At 54.6% G+C, this 17,567-nt stretch overlaps 1 long non-coding RNA gene across 1 annotated transcript; it reads left to right on the top strand.

Moving 5' to 3' along the window:
- The first annotated feature begins 4,653 nt into the window (after positions 1-4,653).
- On the top strand, positions 4,654-12,783 carry LOC104856344. Its single transcript, XR_778604.2, has 3 exons — positions 4,654-4,747; positions 9,819-9,944; positions 11,191-12,783. It is a non-coding gene; the product is annotated as an uncharacterized LOC104856344 (long non-coding RNA).
- Positions 12,784-17,567: the final 4,784 nt, after the last annotated feature.

The raw sequence follows: 17,567 nt of genomic DNA on the forward strand, positions 1-17,567 counted from the left end.
AAATGATCTGTGGTGGAGAGAGATGATACAGGTACGGGCTCTGCAAACACAGGAGTGGTGACCTGGGTCAGTGGCTGCATTTATAAAAATTTCTTCTTAAAACACCAGTTCAGGCTCTGCATGGAGGCCCATGCTTATAATCCTCAGGAAGCCGAGGCAGGAGGATGTCTGTGAGTTCAAGGCTAGCCTGAACTACGCGGCGAGACCCTGTCCCAAAAAACAAACAAATTAAAAAAAAAAATGCAAACAATAAGCCGACCAAGCAGCCAGGCACTTCCCTAAGTGGAACAGTGACCTGCAATTCTGGCAACCCCTCTAGAGTGCGGAGTTAAGACAACCAGAGTTTTGCCATGGGAATCCATGCCCTGTGGTTTTGTCAGGTGCAAGTCCTGGGGTGGTAGGTGGGACCTACCAGGGCTCCTACTATCCCCTGGAGTGTGGCTGCACTGCACACCTGTCTTCCAGAGGACTTCTTCTCCTTTACCTTTGGTTCTCAGCATCTCCTCCATCCTGTAGGCCCGCCCTGGGGGAGGACAGCTTCTCCCCTCCACCTCACCAGCCTATTCCCCTGTGGATCTGCAGCGATAGTGGACTTTACCCTGGAGTATGCAATGCCCAGGGTGTGAGCCAGTTGTAAGCATGGAGAGTGTATGTAGCACTTCCAGTAAGTTGTTTCCCTGACAGTGTAGCATCTGTAGACGTATTATTGTTCCTACTGTGTTAAAAAATAGCCCTGAGTGCTATTTAGACCCTCGTTCCCCTGGGCGTGAGCCACTTGTTAGCAGCCGTGATGCCCCTCGCAGGTGCATAGCCACAGATTCGGGGCAGAAGTGGCTGCTGACCGAGGCACTGGCTGCAGGTGTCCTGAGTGCTGGACTAATCCTAAGTCAGCATCTCCAGAGGCCGAGGGGCTGCAGGGTCCTCTCGGCCTCACCTGCAGCTCTCACAGGAGTGGCAGAGGACTCCACTAGGAGGGCAGGAGCAGAGCCAGCCAGCTTTCTCTCAGCCCTATCCCAGGCCCACCAGTAGCGTTCCTTTTTAATTTAACTGTATTTATTATTATTATTGTTATTATTATTATTATTATTGTTATTATTGCAGTACTGGGGATTGAACCGAGGGTACTGTACCACCAAGTTATGTTACCAGTCCTTTAAACTTTTTTTTTAGCAAGATAGGGTCTCTTAACTTGTCCAGGTCGGCCTCAAACTAAATACTCCTGCCTCAGCCTCCCAAGTAGCTGGGATTACAAGGTGTCCCACTATGTCCAGCTCATGAGGGGCATCCTTAGAGAGAAATCTATGACTTTAAAGTGACCCCATGGGCCGTGCAGGTCAGCATGATGCTGGCCAGCGGGCAGCTGGGTGGGTTCCCCCATGCGTGCTCTTTCCTGTGGTGGGAGGTGGCTCCTGCTCTGGCCAGGGGGCTGCCTCCCACAGGGACTCTGGCGGGGCTGGGGATCAGAGCCAGCCTCAGCTCCCTTCTCTCACATGTGGGCCTGGGGAGGACCTTGGCGCAGCAGTGCTGTGCACCAACCCATGTGGGACCCTGTAGGAATGCGCGGCTTGAAGCCCTGCCTGGGGGGCCCTAACCGAGGCCAGAAAGGGGGCTCATGGAAGCCATGGAGTGGCAAGGTCCTACCCTGAGAAACATCGGAACAGCCCAGCACCCATGCTGTGCACATCCCCCCGCGTGCAGGGAAGGCTAGTGCGGAGAGAGGCAGCCAGGCTGGTCCGCGTCCGAGGCGGTGGTTTACTGCAAAGCCCCTGACCAGGCCAGGAGCTGGGCTGGCCTGCCCATCTGTGTGCCCAGGTCCTCTGTAAGATGGAACAGGTGCCCTGTGCAGAGCCAGCCGGGGATGAGGACACAGGCCTGGGGGGCAGGGGCAAGGCCGGGGGAACTTCCACGACTGAAGGGCTCACTGTTTGCCCATCCTTATGGCTGTCCATGCTGCCTCGCAAGTAACGACTTTATAACCACCTGAGTGCACGCAGGCACTGAGTACCACCCGAGTACCACCTGAGAACACCTCAGGCGGATGCAGGCTCAGCTTTCCTCCTCCTCAGTAGGCCTTCCTTCAGCTGGCTCTGGGAGTCCTTGTGGAGGCAAGGAAATGCATCACCCGTTTGATTCTGGCTGCTGGTTTCTTCCCTGAGGAGCCCCTTGGGGCCACGCTGCTCACTGGCAGCCGACGAGTGCTTGGTGGGCTCCGCACCACACAGGGCTGAGGTGCCTGCACTCATGGTCCTCCCCGCCCCTCTGTGAGGAGGTGCCCACAGGCCCCCGCAGTCCCAGGTGGTGTCTAGGGGCTGCTGCCCACCCAGGCCTTGGCCACAAGGGCTCAGCGCTGGCATCACCATGTGAACACTGCTGCCGTGCCCACCGCTCTGCCTTCCGAGGACCGGAGGGGCCTAGGTTCAAGCCCCAGACCAAGCTCTGTATCTGCCAACTTCCATGGGAATCAGTCAGCAGAGAACACATCCATGACTCATGAAAAATGTTGGTGTTTAAGGAAATCTGCAGGATGTGTGTGGTGTGAGAGGAACACGTTCCTTTTGCACACCTCCTTTGACCTCAGCTGTGGGCTCCCACCAAGATGACAGCAACGGGATGAGAGGTGGCTTGGCAGGGAGCTGGGATCCACCATCTCCTTCACCCCATTGTCTCACATCTGTTTGCACCTGTGCACCTGCCAATCCGTCCAGGCAGAACATTTGCTCGGCACGGCCCTGCAGGACCCCCACGCCACAGCCTCGGTCCCTCCGCATGAGGGACGTGCTGCTTCCTACAGGAATTGGACAAACACACACAAAACCCCAGTATAATGAGCTAAGAACACAGATGGCTCGGAGTGAGGTTAGGGTTAGGCATAATTAGGGAAGCAGATGGGGAAATTCAAGTTAAAATTCAGTAAAATTTTAATTAAAAGATGATGTATTTTCACCCTGAGATCTTTCAAAGATGGGCTCACATTTCATGTCCTTGCCACCCCCTCCATCCCACCAACCACACGGACCCAAATCCAATCTGCTCCACGCTGTGGGCCTCCCCTGTCTGAGGATCTTCGGTTTTGCTCCCCATACCCATCCTGTTCTTCATCCTTGGGCCCTGGCTGTGTAGCCACTCACACAGTGTCCTGGATGGCAGGAAGAGGACAGGGATGGTCCAGGGGTGGAGCCATGCCTCTCTCTTCTGCTCCTGGGTGTCCTGGAGGACCAGGCTCCGGGGAAAGGACTGTAGGACTGCATTTCATCCAGAGGGATGGGGTGCCCCTTGCCCTTGTTTCTTGTGATCTGCTCTGCCCTGTGGCCAGGGAACTGTCTCCACATGGAGGATTCCGGCTGGGAACTGGAGAGGGGATCCTAAAGCCTGGGATCTCACAGTTCACTGAGAGACACCTGACCAATGGAAGTAGAGATGGGGGTAGGAGCCTGAGCACCGGGCCTAGAAGTGTTAGAAAACAGTCCCTTTCCAGTTGAGCTGCTGTAGCAGTAGCTCTCTCTCCAGAGGACATGGGGCACAAGCCCATGAGGTCATGAATCTGGCCACAGAGCATCACTCTTCTCTGAGCCTGCCCTCGGGTTGCATCCAATTGTGCTCTTCTGATCTGCTCTTTCCAAGGTGCCTGTCTCTCCACCAGGCTGACTTCAGTGGACTGGTGCTACCGTCCCACAGGTCCATTTGGCCTCAAAGGTCTGGGTCCTGAAAACCATGTGAACAGGTGCACTGCCATCCACAGATGCATCATTAACCTGTCCATTCACCACCAGATAACTCATCGATTACCTACCCATCACCCATCACCCACTACCCACTCATCCTTTCTTCCTTCCACCCACTGCCTACCCGCTCCTCGCTTTGTCCACAGAGCCATTTCTCCAGTACCCACTCTTCACCCTCCACCCATTCGTGTTCTGTACCTACCCACCTACTCACTGACCCACACTTCCTTTACACTTTATAACTTTGAAAAATTGCTGGGATGGTCAACCATAAATTCTCTCTATTTAAACTAAACTCAAGATTTCTTAGGATGAAAAAACCTTATTGAAATATTAGTTGCTTTTTGTTAAACACCTAGCATAGGTTCCCATTATTCTGCAACTTTCTATTTTCCTCACATTTTATCATCATTGCCTTGCAAGTTAATGTTTTCTCCCTAGGATGGGAGGACGGGGCTGAGAAGGGCTCTGCAGCTTGTTCAGGGAGGAGCCCAGCTGATGATCTGCAGCCAGCTTCGGAGCTGGGGTCAGCTTCTCCCCTGCTCAGCTGCCTTTTGGAGAAGAAATCACAGTCAGACCCTACCTTACAGCCCATTTGGGGGGCTAGAGGACACTGTAAAGGCAGTGTTTGATTTTACTGTTCAGCACCTTAGCGTGTTTCCACTGTGATTTGAGGGAAACAGTGCTGAAGCTCCCTGACTTCTGAGGCTGTTCCTGGGGGACACATGTTTCCAGGCAGCTTGTTAAATGATTCTGGGGGAGTCCTCCCATCCTTAGGAGAGGAATGACCGCAAGACAGGAGGAACCCTGGGTAGAAATGCACCACAGTCCAGTTTTAACTGGACATAGCCTTTTGTTATTTGTAGCAACAGCTGACTTTTTGCATAACAAATGACCACAAGCATAGTGGCTGAAATACCCTCCCACAGCTTCCGACATCCGGGGGCCCGGATGAGGGTCTCTTGAGGGGCCTCTTCCCTCTAAGGTGAACCTCTGTGCTCTGTGTGCTGGCCTCTTCGCTCTTGGTAAGTACAGATACCGTGTGCCTTTCTGGTGGAAATCCACGGAGCCTGTGACCTTTGCTTCCTCCAAGGGGCCGGCTTCCAGCTCAAAATGTCCTCTCACTGGCCTTGGGGCACCACACGCACTGCACCATGTGTGTATGAAATCACCTGGGGAAGATCCTTTTTCTCTTGTTTTGTTTGTTCTTTAATAGACTGTTTTCAGGATTGCAGAGAGCACAGAGTGTCCCCGTATTCCTCCCCTCATGCCCCGAACACAGGCTTCCTTTATCGTTAGCACCCTGCCTCAGTGTGCTGTCTACGCCACAGCCGACAAGCTATGCCATTAGCCAGAGCCTGGCGTTTGCTCCGGGCTCACCCTGCAGCTCTCACTCCGGACCCTCGGCAAACCCACAGTGCTGTGTGCCCTCCCTTCCACTCTCCTTCCTCCTAACTCCTGGCAACCACTAATCTTTTTACTGTTTCTGTCTTTTGCTTTTTTTTTTTAAGGTGAAAGAGAAGGGACTGTACATACAAGATGAGGGGAAACCGTAAAAAAAAACCCAAAAGAACAAAAACCCAGAACTTAACCTGTCATCCTAGCACTCAGGAGGCTGGGGCAGGAGGATCGCAAGTTTGAGCCCACCCTGGGCAACTTAGCAACTTAGTGAGACCCTAACTCAAAATAATAAATAAATAAAATAAAAAGTGATGGGGATGTAGCTCAGGGCAAAGGCCCTGGGTTCAATCACCGGAACCCGCCCCCCCCCCAGAAGGAAAGGAAACATGGAGATCTGAGGAGACAGCAGTCTGATGGAGCAAGGAGCTGGGGGAAGTGGGAGGGCAGAGAGGACCCCACTCAGTCTGGGATGTGAGGGCACAAGGAAGCCTGTGTAGCGAGGAACTATGGTGAGCGAGAGACTGAGGGCTCTGACCCAGCGCGCTGGTCTCCTGTGGAGGTCAATTCCAGATGTGTGTGCACCTGTGGGACAGTGCATCGGTCTCCACAGCAGGGAGCAAGAACAGCGGGAGGGGCAGGGATGGGTATGTGGTGGCTGGCTGTACCCCGGGAGCTCTTCCTGCATCCTCCAAGACGGCTGTGCCTGGGGCCAGATGGGCCGGTGGTGGAGAGCTGGGCCTGAGCTGAGCCAGCTGAGTGAGCAAGGATCCCCTGGGCATGGCTTCTACTTTTTGGGCCTCCAAGGTCACCTCTGCTTTGCTTGTCTGACCCTGCCGGGCACCAGGGGACAGGGCTCTGCCATGTGGCACAGAGCGAGGCCAGTCTCCTCTCTCCAGCTTGCGACTGGGCAGGAGACTTTACAGAACCAGAAAGCAGGCGACTCACTGCTCCCTGAGAGCTTCTGCCCTCGAACTGTGCACCCAGAGCGAACTTCTCTTTGCAAAACATCTTTCCCCAAGGGTTCCTGTGATTCTTTTCGGGGGGAGGGGAGGGTTACCATTTTGTGTTTTCATAAAAGCCATATTCCCTCCATGTTATTCTGTAGCACTTTCAGAGCCAGGTCTATTTTTTAAAAAGCATTTGGCACTCTGAAGTGTTACATGTGGCTCAGTGAAAACAGCAATATGTGGAGATTCAAAAGATGTCACTGCATGTTAGGTACAAAACGTGATCAGCTTTAATTCTTCCCCAGCACAAATGCTGGCATCAGATGCAGCATCGCAGGCCATGGGGCCAGCCTGGTCAGAGCGGAGTATCCTGCTGAAGTCCAGGGCCAAAGTGGGGAGCCCGACTTTGGGGAGTTGCAACATGGCTCTGGCCACTTGCCCCACATGCAAATGGAAAAAGGTAAAGGTGACTTAGGACAAAAATACAACATTCACCATGGCCCTGGCTCCTCATCCTGTCTGGTGCCCTGACCCGGCTTCAGGGTTAGGTCAGGGAAGACTTGGGCGCAGTGAGAGCTGCGTGTGAAGCAGCCAGTCTAATGGTCTGGTGGATGATTCCCTTGGTTCTGGTTCTGTGAGGTTGGAGAAGACGCAGTCCCCAGCTGGGGTGGTTGTGTTCCCAGTGAGGTGATGGCTTCTGCTTTCTGGGGTGATCTGCTGTGAGGCTCCCTTTCCTGGCAGGTTTAGGGCAATGACTAGCAACTTCTGGGCACTGCTCCAGTCTGGAACAGGATGTTATAAAGCTGGTAGTTGACAATCTGTGGATTATGATGTCCCTGCAAATCTCAAAAATACCTTTGTTACCCTCCCCTTGTGCCGTCAGCCTTGGAGGTGAGTGACCCCCCCGCAATCCACACACCCCTTAACTGATCTCCTTGCTTGGTACAGAGGTGAGCTGGGTTCAGCGCAAAGGTTCATGGCAGCGAAGGAGACAGATGTAGCACAAAGGCAGCAACACAGGCTCTTATCCTGGTCTTGTTCCCTCCGGGCATCTGTGAGCCCAAGTGAAGATCAGTCGTTTAGCAAAAGCAGCCTCCAGTCCTGTGACAGGTTCTCTAGATGTGAACTGCTGGTCAGGGCAGCAGGAAGAGAGAGGTAAGGGAGCTGTCCTCCGGGTCTCAGGGAGGGTGTTCCTCAGAGCAGGCTGCCACGCCGAGGTCAGGTGCCAGCTGGCCAGAAGGACTAAAAGCAGGGACAGATCCTCTTCTCCCGTGTGAGTGTCTGTGTTGGACACTCTTGCTGGTGGCCACAAAGGTCCTCCTGGTGGCTTCTGTGACTAAGCCCTCACACATGTCCATGGTCTCATGGAGTTCTCAAAATAGTCCCATGCAGGGGAGTTATAGTTGCCTCTAGTTAAAGACAGGTAAATGGGGCTTTCTAAAACTCAGAAGGAAGCATTCAAGAGCTGGCCCAAGGCTGTCCTTGGCTGTGGGTTGATGATGTTACCTAGCCCAGGCTGCATCCCAATAGTAAAGAAAGTGCTGCCTTTCATGGTTGGCACTGGGCCCAGACAAGTGCTAGACCAACCTAACCTGTGAGATTGTGGGCTGGGATTGCTCTCAGAGGTACTGGTGGGCTAGGGAGACAACCCATGGTGTTGTTGGAAACCTTTGCTCACAAAGGTGAAGATAAGTGTCTATCCTTCTAGGAAAATGCTTGTGGTTTTCTGACCATAATAAAAAACCAGCCACTGGTGCCATGTTTAAACCCATGCTGGTTGATTGACAGCTTTCCCTAGTACAAATGCTTCTGAAAGCCAGCCAATCTGTAATAGTTCTACCCTTTAGCCAATCCAGAAGAGCCTGCCCTTCAAAGAACCATCTTGAATGAGAGCCCCACTCTTCTGGAAGCCAGAGAATCAGTGACAATGTTGTCCTCCTAAAAGCCAATCAGTGAGGAACCTGCCCTTCTGGAAACTGGCCCAACAAAACTATCTCACTTTGATAACCGTAATGCCACAGCTAAGCATTGGCCAGAACCACCCATTATAACACGGCTCCGTTCTGGGCTGGGGGCTGCTGCTCTCCCTGGCTTATAGGTGTTTGCTTCCGACAGTGAATGGCCCTCCATGGACAGGTGTGTCCCATGCTGTGGACTCCTCTAGGAAGCCCCAATCTGGCAGGCTCTGATGTGGCACCTGACTATTGTGTGACAAGGCCTGGCATGGAGGGTGTGTGATGCAGTAGCAGTGACACAAGGCTGACTCCTGGCCTCCCGGGTCTCCTCTCTCTCTACACACTGAAGGAGCAGAGCTCTGCTCAGCCCTTCCTTTTTCTCCTGATGGCCAAGGGCACAGACCCCAGTGGCTGGAACATAGTGGGAGGGAAGGAAAGCCAAGCTGAGGAGGGCAGCAGGCTCCCATGAGGGCTGGCGGGGGGATGCAGAGAGCCCCACTGTGTGAGAAGTGACACAGCCTGGGGAAAAATGCCAGCTGTCCCTTGGTCCCTCACAGCTTGAGCAGGTTGAGCCACTGATGCTCACATCAAGCCGGTGGCTCTAGCCTTCTGGGTCCCCTCCAGCCATGTCTGACACCTCCCAGTTCTTGGGCTCTCCTGGGAGATCTCGGGTCCCCGCTTGCTCAGAGGACCTGGAGTTTAGCAGAAGATGCCTGGCCTGGTGTCTTCCCTGGTCTTTGCTTTCATAGCTCTGATTGAATTGTTTGGAATTTGTGGGAATTGGTGCAAATCAAATAGGAACAGGAATGGTTTGGACCAGAACCTCCTGGCTCCGCCTGGCAAGCTGTCAGAGCAGACTCAAAGCACAAGGTCAGGGAGGAAGCTGGGGGCGGTTCACCAGGGTGCCCCTTCCTTGGGCAGGGGGCTCAGTTTCCCCATCTGTAATGTGAGGTGGTGGGCATGGCAGACTTCCTACTTCTGTTCCCACTTCTTCACATCCTCCTCTGAGCCTCTAGCAAATCGCATTGCCAGTTTGGATGAAGACGACTTCAGAGTGGCTTGGACACATTCTGGGAAAGCGGGAGCCAGGCGAGGCCAGTGTCCCTCAGTAGGGCAGTGTGGGCAGCAGGGGTGGAGGAGGGATGGAGCTGCCCTGTCCGGCATGCATGACCTCCAGTTCCAGTCCTGTTCGTCAGTGTGGGCTTCTGATTGGCGCTTCTGTGAAGAGCTGCCGGATGCAGCCTTGCAGGGATGAGGGAGGATGACAAATACTGAACAGGAGCCAGCAAACTGGCCTTTTCAGCTTCATCTTAATTTGCCAGAAAACGCTCCCCTTCTCACCCCCAGCATTTCACTAGATGCTGAGTGCCTGATGCCCTAAAGTAGTGGATTGCAATTATTCTAAATTGGGCGGGAAAGCACATTTCAGAGTCTTTCCCCATCTGTCTGACTTGAAGGTTCTGCTGCTTGTAATGAGTCATTTCTTCGGCACAGAATCCGGACCAGAGGGACTTCATGTGTAATCTTTGCTCGTCCGTGACACACGCTGGCAGCCTCATCACGCCTCCTCTAGCCCACAGCTCAGCTCTGAGGATGGCAGGGAACTCAGCCTAGGGACTCTACAGGCCTCTCTGTGTGGCATTGAGGCCCGAGGATGAGCAGGCAGTCAGGGCGGCTGAGCTCACAGCAACCTCTGGGGACCCAGTGTCCCCTCTGCTAACGCTCTCCCTCATTTTGTTTGGTAAAACCAAACCTCATTTGGTTTTAGTAACCACTGAGTACCCACATTTCAGGAGCTCCGAAGGGAACATCTCATTGCACCTAAAGGAAGCAGGGTACTGCTCAGGTCCCTGCTGAGCGCTCTACTCAGTTTCTGGGAGTCTGAAGCTGAGCCACAAGCTGGGCCACTGCTGGGAGAGGTGAGTATGTGGACCCCGCACTCTGTCCCCTTTCAGGGGTAATTTCAGCCCCTCACTCCCAGAAGGTTCTGGGGACTCAGGTCTCGAGGCTGAAGTGTGCAAAGACTGGCTCCCTGGGTATTTGCTAATATTATGGCCAAACTGTCTCCAAGGTCCATTAAGATTTGACTTGAGGCCACTTTAAAAATTTTTGTAATTGTGGCATAATGCACATAACATAAAATTAACTATTTTGAAATATCCATTTCAGTAGCACTCGGTGGATTCACAAGGTTGCGTAGCTGTCCCTCTACCAAGTTCCAAAAATGGTTTCATCATCTGCAAAGAGAGTCCCGTACCCTTAAGCTGGCAGCAGCCACTTTGAGCTCCCTTCTCACCCTCCCTGGTGGTTGGGAAGGAGCGAGTGTCAGTGTCCGAGGAGGCTAACCGACCTGCAGTGCCTGCAGCTGTGCATGGGTTGGGCTCAGGAAGGACTCATACACCTCCCCAGGCTGTGGGGCTGAGTCTGCCGGACTCCCCAGATCCTTTTCTGGATGGGCACCCCTGCAGCTGCGGCCCTGGTCTGAAGCCCCGTGGGAATCCCACACCTATGCTGACCACCTCAGTCCCCAGGTGACTGCTGCTACCTGGTGAGCTGGAAATGAGGGGGAGAGGGGCCCTTCCCCTCAGCCTGTTGGGGTGGGGAGCAGACATTTGGGCCACCTATTCAGGGGGTGCTGCCCTCAAGAAACCCAGCACGGAGCACTCTGATAGTCACAAGTCCCCAGATGCTCACCAGGGCCTGGCAGCTGCTGGGCCCAACACTCCATTTCTCCCCTCAGCTTGGTGACTGTGCTGCTCCTCCCTCTCCCACTGCATGGGCGCCAAGTTCGGCCCGAGGCACAGAGCAGCTGGTTTGCTCAGGCTCATGCAGGCCCAGTCCCCTTTAAAGTATAATCAGCCAACCTCATGGAGGGTTAGATGAAGTCCATACCTACTTTAATAACCCTCTTTGTGGCCATTCACTGTGTGTGCATGAACCGAACATATTGTATACAAGTTTCATCTTTCCAAGTGGGAAAGGCCTGGACTTGTTTAAAAGCACCTCACGTCCCAGAGATGGTAGCTACTCTGTGGCTATTTGGGTCTGAAACATTCCGCTGGCGGGGCGCTGATGGGAGGGGGTGCCTGCTGGAGGTCAGAGGTCACAGGGTCATCCTCGGAGGAGACTGTGTGACCCTCCTGTTTCTTGCTTCCCTTCCACCAGGTGAGCAGCTTTGCCCACTGTGTGCTCTTGCCACGTTGTTCCACAGACTGGAGCTTCCGGAACCATGAACTGGATACGCCTCTCTCCACAAGCTGATCACCTGTGCATGAGCTACCCAGATGAGAACTGACAGCACCTAGGAGAGCGGTCCACGAGTTGACTTCTGGCCTTCCCTCCTGCCTTGGCACCATTTTTGGTCTCCAACCCAGGCTCTGCTTGCTCCTACTGCCTGACTCTAGTGCTCCCAGTCCTGGGTCTGGGTCCTTCCTTCCTGGTTGATCTCTGGGTCACCCGGGCCTGGCCCTGCTCTGTTCTGGGCTTTGTTCAGTCCACAGTCTGGATGCCCTCCTGGATCCAGCCTCCCCTGCACAGGCGTGTGAATGGCCAGAGCTCTGGCCTCAGCCCGAGGGAGCCTGTGTGGAAAGGCTGGGCCTCAGCAGCTGCAGGGCCACCTTTTGGAAGCCCCACCCTGTGGACAGGAAACCCTGCAAGGCTCCATCCCAGGGCTGTGTGAGCCCTCATGCGATCCATCTTGGGGGCCCATGATAGGTTGTCTCATGCCCCACACAGTGCTCCCTTGGACTTGTGAGGCGTTCTCACTGCAGTTAAGGGTTTCTAGATGGTGTTGCCCTGGATCACGTGGGCAGGCCCTAGATCCCTCCCAATGTCCTCCTGAGAGAGAAGGGGCCGAGGCAGGGACCAGAGTGATGCTTCACCTGCCAGGGGGCATCAAGGTGGCTGAGGCCCCGGGGCTGGAGAGAGGCCGGGGCTGGGTCCCCTCCATACCCACCCTGCAGCACTTTTGTGTCATCCTTGAGAGAAGTTACACAGTTTGCAGTCATGGGTGCAGCAGCCCTGGGAAACTGACACAGCCCCAACCCAGCTCTGCCCTAGCTGTGACCTCAAGTGTCCATTTCTGACCTGTAAGTAGAATAAGGATACCTGGGAAGGTTGAAGACAAGAGCAGTAACATTGGCTCAAGGTCCCAGTGCAGCATAGGGCTTGGCCCATATGTGCACAGGTGACACCAGGGAGGGAGCCTCAGAGCCAGGTTCCCCAGAGGGCAGGAGGCCCTGGCAGAGCCATACAGGAAGCGTGGGCTGCTGAAAAGGCAGTACTGTGGGAGGTGGTGGTCAGCTGTGTGCCCCTGCCGTCCTGTTCTGGTGGCAGCAGGTCCTTCCGCAAGAGCAGAGCTTCCTGCCAGCTCTCACACCACCCCAGCAGCCTGGGGGTTGGTGCCAGTGCTGGTAGCTGGTTGACTGTGCCGGTCAGGGAGCCATGCACAGGCTGCAGCCACTGCATCTGGCAGCAGGGGACGTGAGTGAAGGTACTGTGTGCCTTCCTCGGGGGCAGTGAAATCCACTGGTGCTGCTCCTGGGCGCCCCACCCTGTGTCTGCCTCACTCATTCCCCTCACTGCCATGTCTTCCCCAGCCAGCCATGACTGCCTGGGCTCCGTGTTGGAGAAGGAGGTGTCTGTGTCCACCTGGCAGCAGCTCGGCCCGTTGCCCACCCCTGGCGTGGCAGAGGATCAGCACCCACAGGACAGGGAGCACCGCTTACTGGTTCTCCGCACCTGGCCACGCACTGGCACTGAGCTCTGTGATTCCAGACTGGGTGAGAGGGGCAGGAGAAGGCTGCATTCCTTAGGGCCTGGCACACAGCAAAAAGGGGCTGAGCAGCAGAGGTGCTGAGTGGGCTTTCTGTGATCCCAAAGACACATCCTGGATGCCATCATCCCAGTGTGGAAGTTTGGAAAGATCAAAATCCCTGAAGTAAATTCTGGAAAAAGTAACAATAGAATTCTTTAAAAGACATTTATTTGCATGTTTACCTTGTGAGGTTACCTGAGAAACATGACGTTTCATGGGTCACTTTACAGGATAATGGAGGCCACAATTGTGCACCTGTTTTGCCTGTGTAAAAGCTCGGGTGCCCGAGACAGCCACGGAGAACAGAGGTGAACCGGTGAACTGTTTCTTAAAGCCTCGGGGCAAGTGCGAGCCAGGTAAGCCTCACCCCGTGGCCCGCTGCCGAGGGTGCCACTTTGAGGCTGTGGTGTTGAAACACAGGGATGGCCGCCCAAGCCTTTGATGAGGTGCCCGAAAGCACTGATGGTCACCTAAGCAGCTGACATCTTGGGAAATGTTATCTTTCAAAAATGTACAGGCATGGAAAGGGCCTCTTTTCATTTACTGAGGAAGTTTCCATGCTTTTATACACATGCACGTGCATGCGTGTGTGCGCGTGCGCACACACACACACACACACACACACAGAGGTGCACATACACGTTTACCCACAGAGCCAACTGTGTGATAATGCACTTTCCTGGAGTCAAATTGGAAAATAAAAAAGCATAAAATGAATTAAAACCCTCTAAACGTTTACATCTCCAGTATTGAAAATGAGCGTGGATACAACAGAGCACAGTGAATTATTTAAAAAGCTGGCTACTTAAAATAGTGAAAAAACAATTGAAAACCGAAAGCAGCAATAGCAAAAAGGACAAAAAGGAGGAAAAGAGCACCCCAAATTAAAAGCCTTTGCCCTAAAATGCGAGTTCCAAGGACAGGATGTGGCGGAGGCAGGAGTGGTCGCTCGTGGCTGTGGACTGTGTCCTGAGGTTGTGTGTAGTGACACCTGGCTGGCTGCTTCCTTTCCCTTAGGAGAGACTGGGCTCACCTGGGGGCCACACCCACTGTGCAAGTCCTGTCCTTCAGCCCCCTCTGACTCCAGTGCCCATCTCAGACACGTCCCTTCTCCAGAACACTCATTTTTCCACTCTTAGTCTTTATTGGAGAGAGTGACAGGCTTTAGGATTTCAATGTCAGGTTTTAATCTTTTGAGGAGATAATTTTGGGGGATTTTAGATTTTGAGGATTCAGAACTTTCAGGATTTCAGCCTTGGGGGATTGGGGGCTCAGGAGGGGGTCTTCTGGTGTTTTGACTGGCACAGGTTGAGCCTGCAGGGCCCTGTGAGTGTGGGGATCCGAGAGCCATTGGGCCAGCCACTCAGCCAGCTGTGGTGGATGTGGCCCCAGACACAGGAGGGCCAAGCTGTGATGACAGCATGATACCAGCTCAGGGTCCCTGTGTCCCCTGCTGCCTGTGCCCACCTGCGTGCCTGGTGGACATTCATGGGCCTCATTTCCTGCCCTGGGACGATGCCCTCTGGTGCATGTCAGGCAGGAAACACCATGCATGTGGAGGTCTGGTGTCCTGGGTGTGCCTCAGACCACATGGACCAGTGCCCTGGAGGCACTCAGCGCGCCCCGCTGGGCTCTGCCTCTGTAATTCCCTGTTGCCTCAGAGTGACAGGGTGACACACACAATCTGGTCATTTCCCCAAACTCCACACTCCACGTCTTTTATTAGCAGGTGCTAAACTGCCACGCCAGCTGCTGAATGGTAACAATTAACTCCACGAACGTTGCAACAGCTGTAATTTTTGAGGAAATGAAAAACATTAATAACTACTACCGAAAGCTGAAAAACAAAGGCAAACAGAAACACAGCTCCCCTAAAGGTTGAAATTACCGTGGTGGGACAAGAGCATCCTGCGGTTCAGACAGCCAGGGCCCTGGAGGGCAGGGCGTCCACATTCGGTCTGGGGGGGCTGCTGAGGTGGGGTGGGGCTGCGCTTGGGGAGCTGGCTGTGACAAGAAGGGACAGATGGATGCCACAGAAACACTGTGGAGCTGAGCTTCACATACAGGGCCCAGTGGGCAGTGTGGGTGCTGCTGCTCAGCACCCACGTCCTTCCTGTTCACACACACACATGTACACACAAGAGCACGCATGTGTCCCCTCCAGACGGGGCTCACCTCCATGCTCCCAGACACTTCGTACGTGTGCACCCTGCACAAGCACGCAGGCATGTCCACTGGTGCACACATTACAGATGTACACACGGGTGCAGTGAGGCCTTGGGGGGACACCCCATGACACACCCAGGCAGCATACCTCTTGCCCCAGGCAGCCCAGCCTGCACCAGGCACCCATGCCTGTACCACTCATGGGGGACCAGCCTTGGGCCCCACAACATGGCCAGGCCTGGCCTCTGCACAGACATTGTCACGCGCACACATGCACATACTCCATGTATGAATGCACATAGGGGCCCCAGCGTTGGTGGTCCAGGTGTAGGGACAAATAAACTAGTCAGACCAACCTGCCCTTCCTGCTCATGGGGTGGCAGTGATTCTGGAAAACAAAGAAAATGGTCACTTCCAAGTAGCGATTTAATTTTCCAAGAATTAAACTAAGAGGCCAGCTTTATTAAAATAATGCTGATTCAAAATTTCCATATATTTGTTGTAGGTTTTATTTTGCCACACATTTTAAGAAACAAATATGAGTTTTGGAACAATACCTTTTTGAAAAAAAATACTTTGTTTTGTCTTTACCTTATGTATGTGATATAAATACTTAATACCCGGGCACATGTTCACACGTGGAGGCACACCCATAGGGAGTGTGTGCTCACACCAGCTCACACACACCCACTGGACACACCGGCTACATGCTTGTGTGCCTCACTCACTGGCCTCAGGCTGGTGGGTGGCCAGCGGACAGGGTGACGAACAGTGGGCCGGCAGCAACAGGCAGGCAGGAGCTGGTGTCTCTAAGCTGGGAATGCAGCCAGGAAGCTGGGAATGCAGCCAGGAAGCTGGGCTCTGGGGCAGAGCCCTGGGCAGCTCGGGGGTGCGGGTGAGGGCCAGGCAGAGCTGCTGTGTGGTGGCTGGTCCCTCATGCTGATGCCCTTCCTGCTTCTCCTCTTCCTCCTGCAGCACCCTGGAATGCAGGCTGCACCTCGGGTGCCCGTCACCTGCGCCCTCCTGTCCATCCCATGGTCCAGGACACGTGGGGCCCCATGCGGGCTCCCACAGTGCCACCATGTCTGCCTGATTCCTGCTTTCCTCGGGCCGGACCTCCAGGAGCAAGGCGGCTCCCCAGCTTCCCTGGGGATCCCCACTCAGAGCAGGGCCCCAGGTCATGGCTAAACAAGTCCACTGCACCCAATTAGCAGAGCTCCAGAAAAAACCTCTCTGCACCAACATGCCGAGTCTGTGAGTTTTCGTTTAACCTTGCACCAAATTTACAGAGGATTTAATTAGCAACTTGCTTCTTTCTTTCACGGGCATGTTTCTCTTGAAATGAACTCTCTCGCCTGTCCCGGGCACAGTGTTCAGTTTGAGTTGGAGCTTCGGTGACGGAGGGCACCGCATGATGGCTCTGCTCCTGTGTGGCTGTGAAATCGTGCTTCCGCTTCCAAACGTGCAGCAAGCTGCACCCTTGCTCCATCTCAGCCACAGTTCTGGACCGGCCAGGCGCTTCCTCCCATAGACGCTGGCCTGGACTCAGGTCTTCTCTCGCCCGTGGCTGAGGGCGCTTCCTGATCCCGGGCTGCTCATATGCAGCTGCTTCCTGTCCATCCTGCACTGCGGTGGGCAGGGCCTCCTTGGCTCCATCTCTGAGGTGGATCCACAGCAGGGCCCAGACCCACATGCTCTCACTGACTCAGCAAGCACGTGCCGCCCTTGGTCCTGGCTCCTGGGCTGTGTGAGGTCAGCAGCTGTGGGATGTGGTACCCTCCTGGCGTCTTGTGAAGCTGCACAGGGACACTGCCTCTGGACCCACCTGTGGCCATTCGTGCCAGAGCAGGTGAACATACGCAGGAGCTGGCATGTGTACCTGTGTGTGCACACAGGCTGTGCTGTGTGTGGTGCATGTGTGCATGGCAGCATGCATGTGCTGCACCAACATATGTGAAGTGTGTGTGTGTGTGTGTGTGTGTGTGAGAGCACAGCTGGCTGGCTCAGATTTAGCTTTTCCCGGTCCTGGAAGCTGGGGGCAAAGAGATGGGACTCAGATTCCACGGCTTTTTCTCTCAGAGGACAATCTCAGGTGGACCGGCCCCAGCTCAGTCCTGCATTTGTCTGTGCGGCCACGGGGACCCCCATGTGGCGGGCACAGTCCTTGTGCTGAGGCCCAGCTAGGAGTATAGAAGCCAGGCCTAGTCAGCATCCACCCTGGTCTGAGGATGATGCTGGCTTGGAGCTGAGGCTGGGCCAGAGCGCTCTGCTCTCAGCCTCTCCTGTGCTGTGGCTCTGCCCATCAGAGGCATCCTGGGTTGGCAGAGTCTGCTCACCCACTTCTGTTTAGGTGGCAGTGTGCACCTCAGACTCCAGTGCTGGGGCCCAGGAGGGCTGGAGAAGAACATTGTGCATCAGCGTCCATTGGGCATGACTTGCCCCCAGCCTGCTCAATGGCTGCCTCCTGTTGCAGGGCGCAGACAAGGCCGTTCTGCTGTGCACTGGTGGTGGGAGGTGGTGTGGGTGCTGGAGGGGCCTGAGATTGCAGCTCCTTGCCCTG

The sequence above is a fragment of the Fukomys damarensis genome, unplaced genomic scaffold (genome assembly GCF_012274545.1).
Source record: "Fukomys damarensis isolate Sample0158 unplaced genomic scaffold, DMR_v1.0_HiC HiC_scaffold_16, whole genome shotgun sequence".
NCBI classification, from domain to species: Eukaryota; Metazoa; Chordata; class Mammalia; order Rodentia; family Bathyergidae; genus Fukomys; species Fukomys damarensis.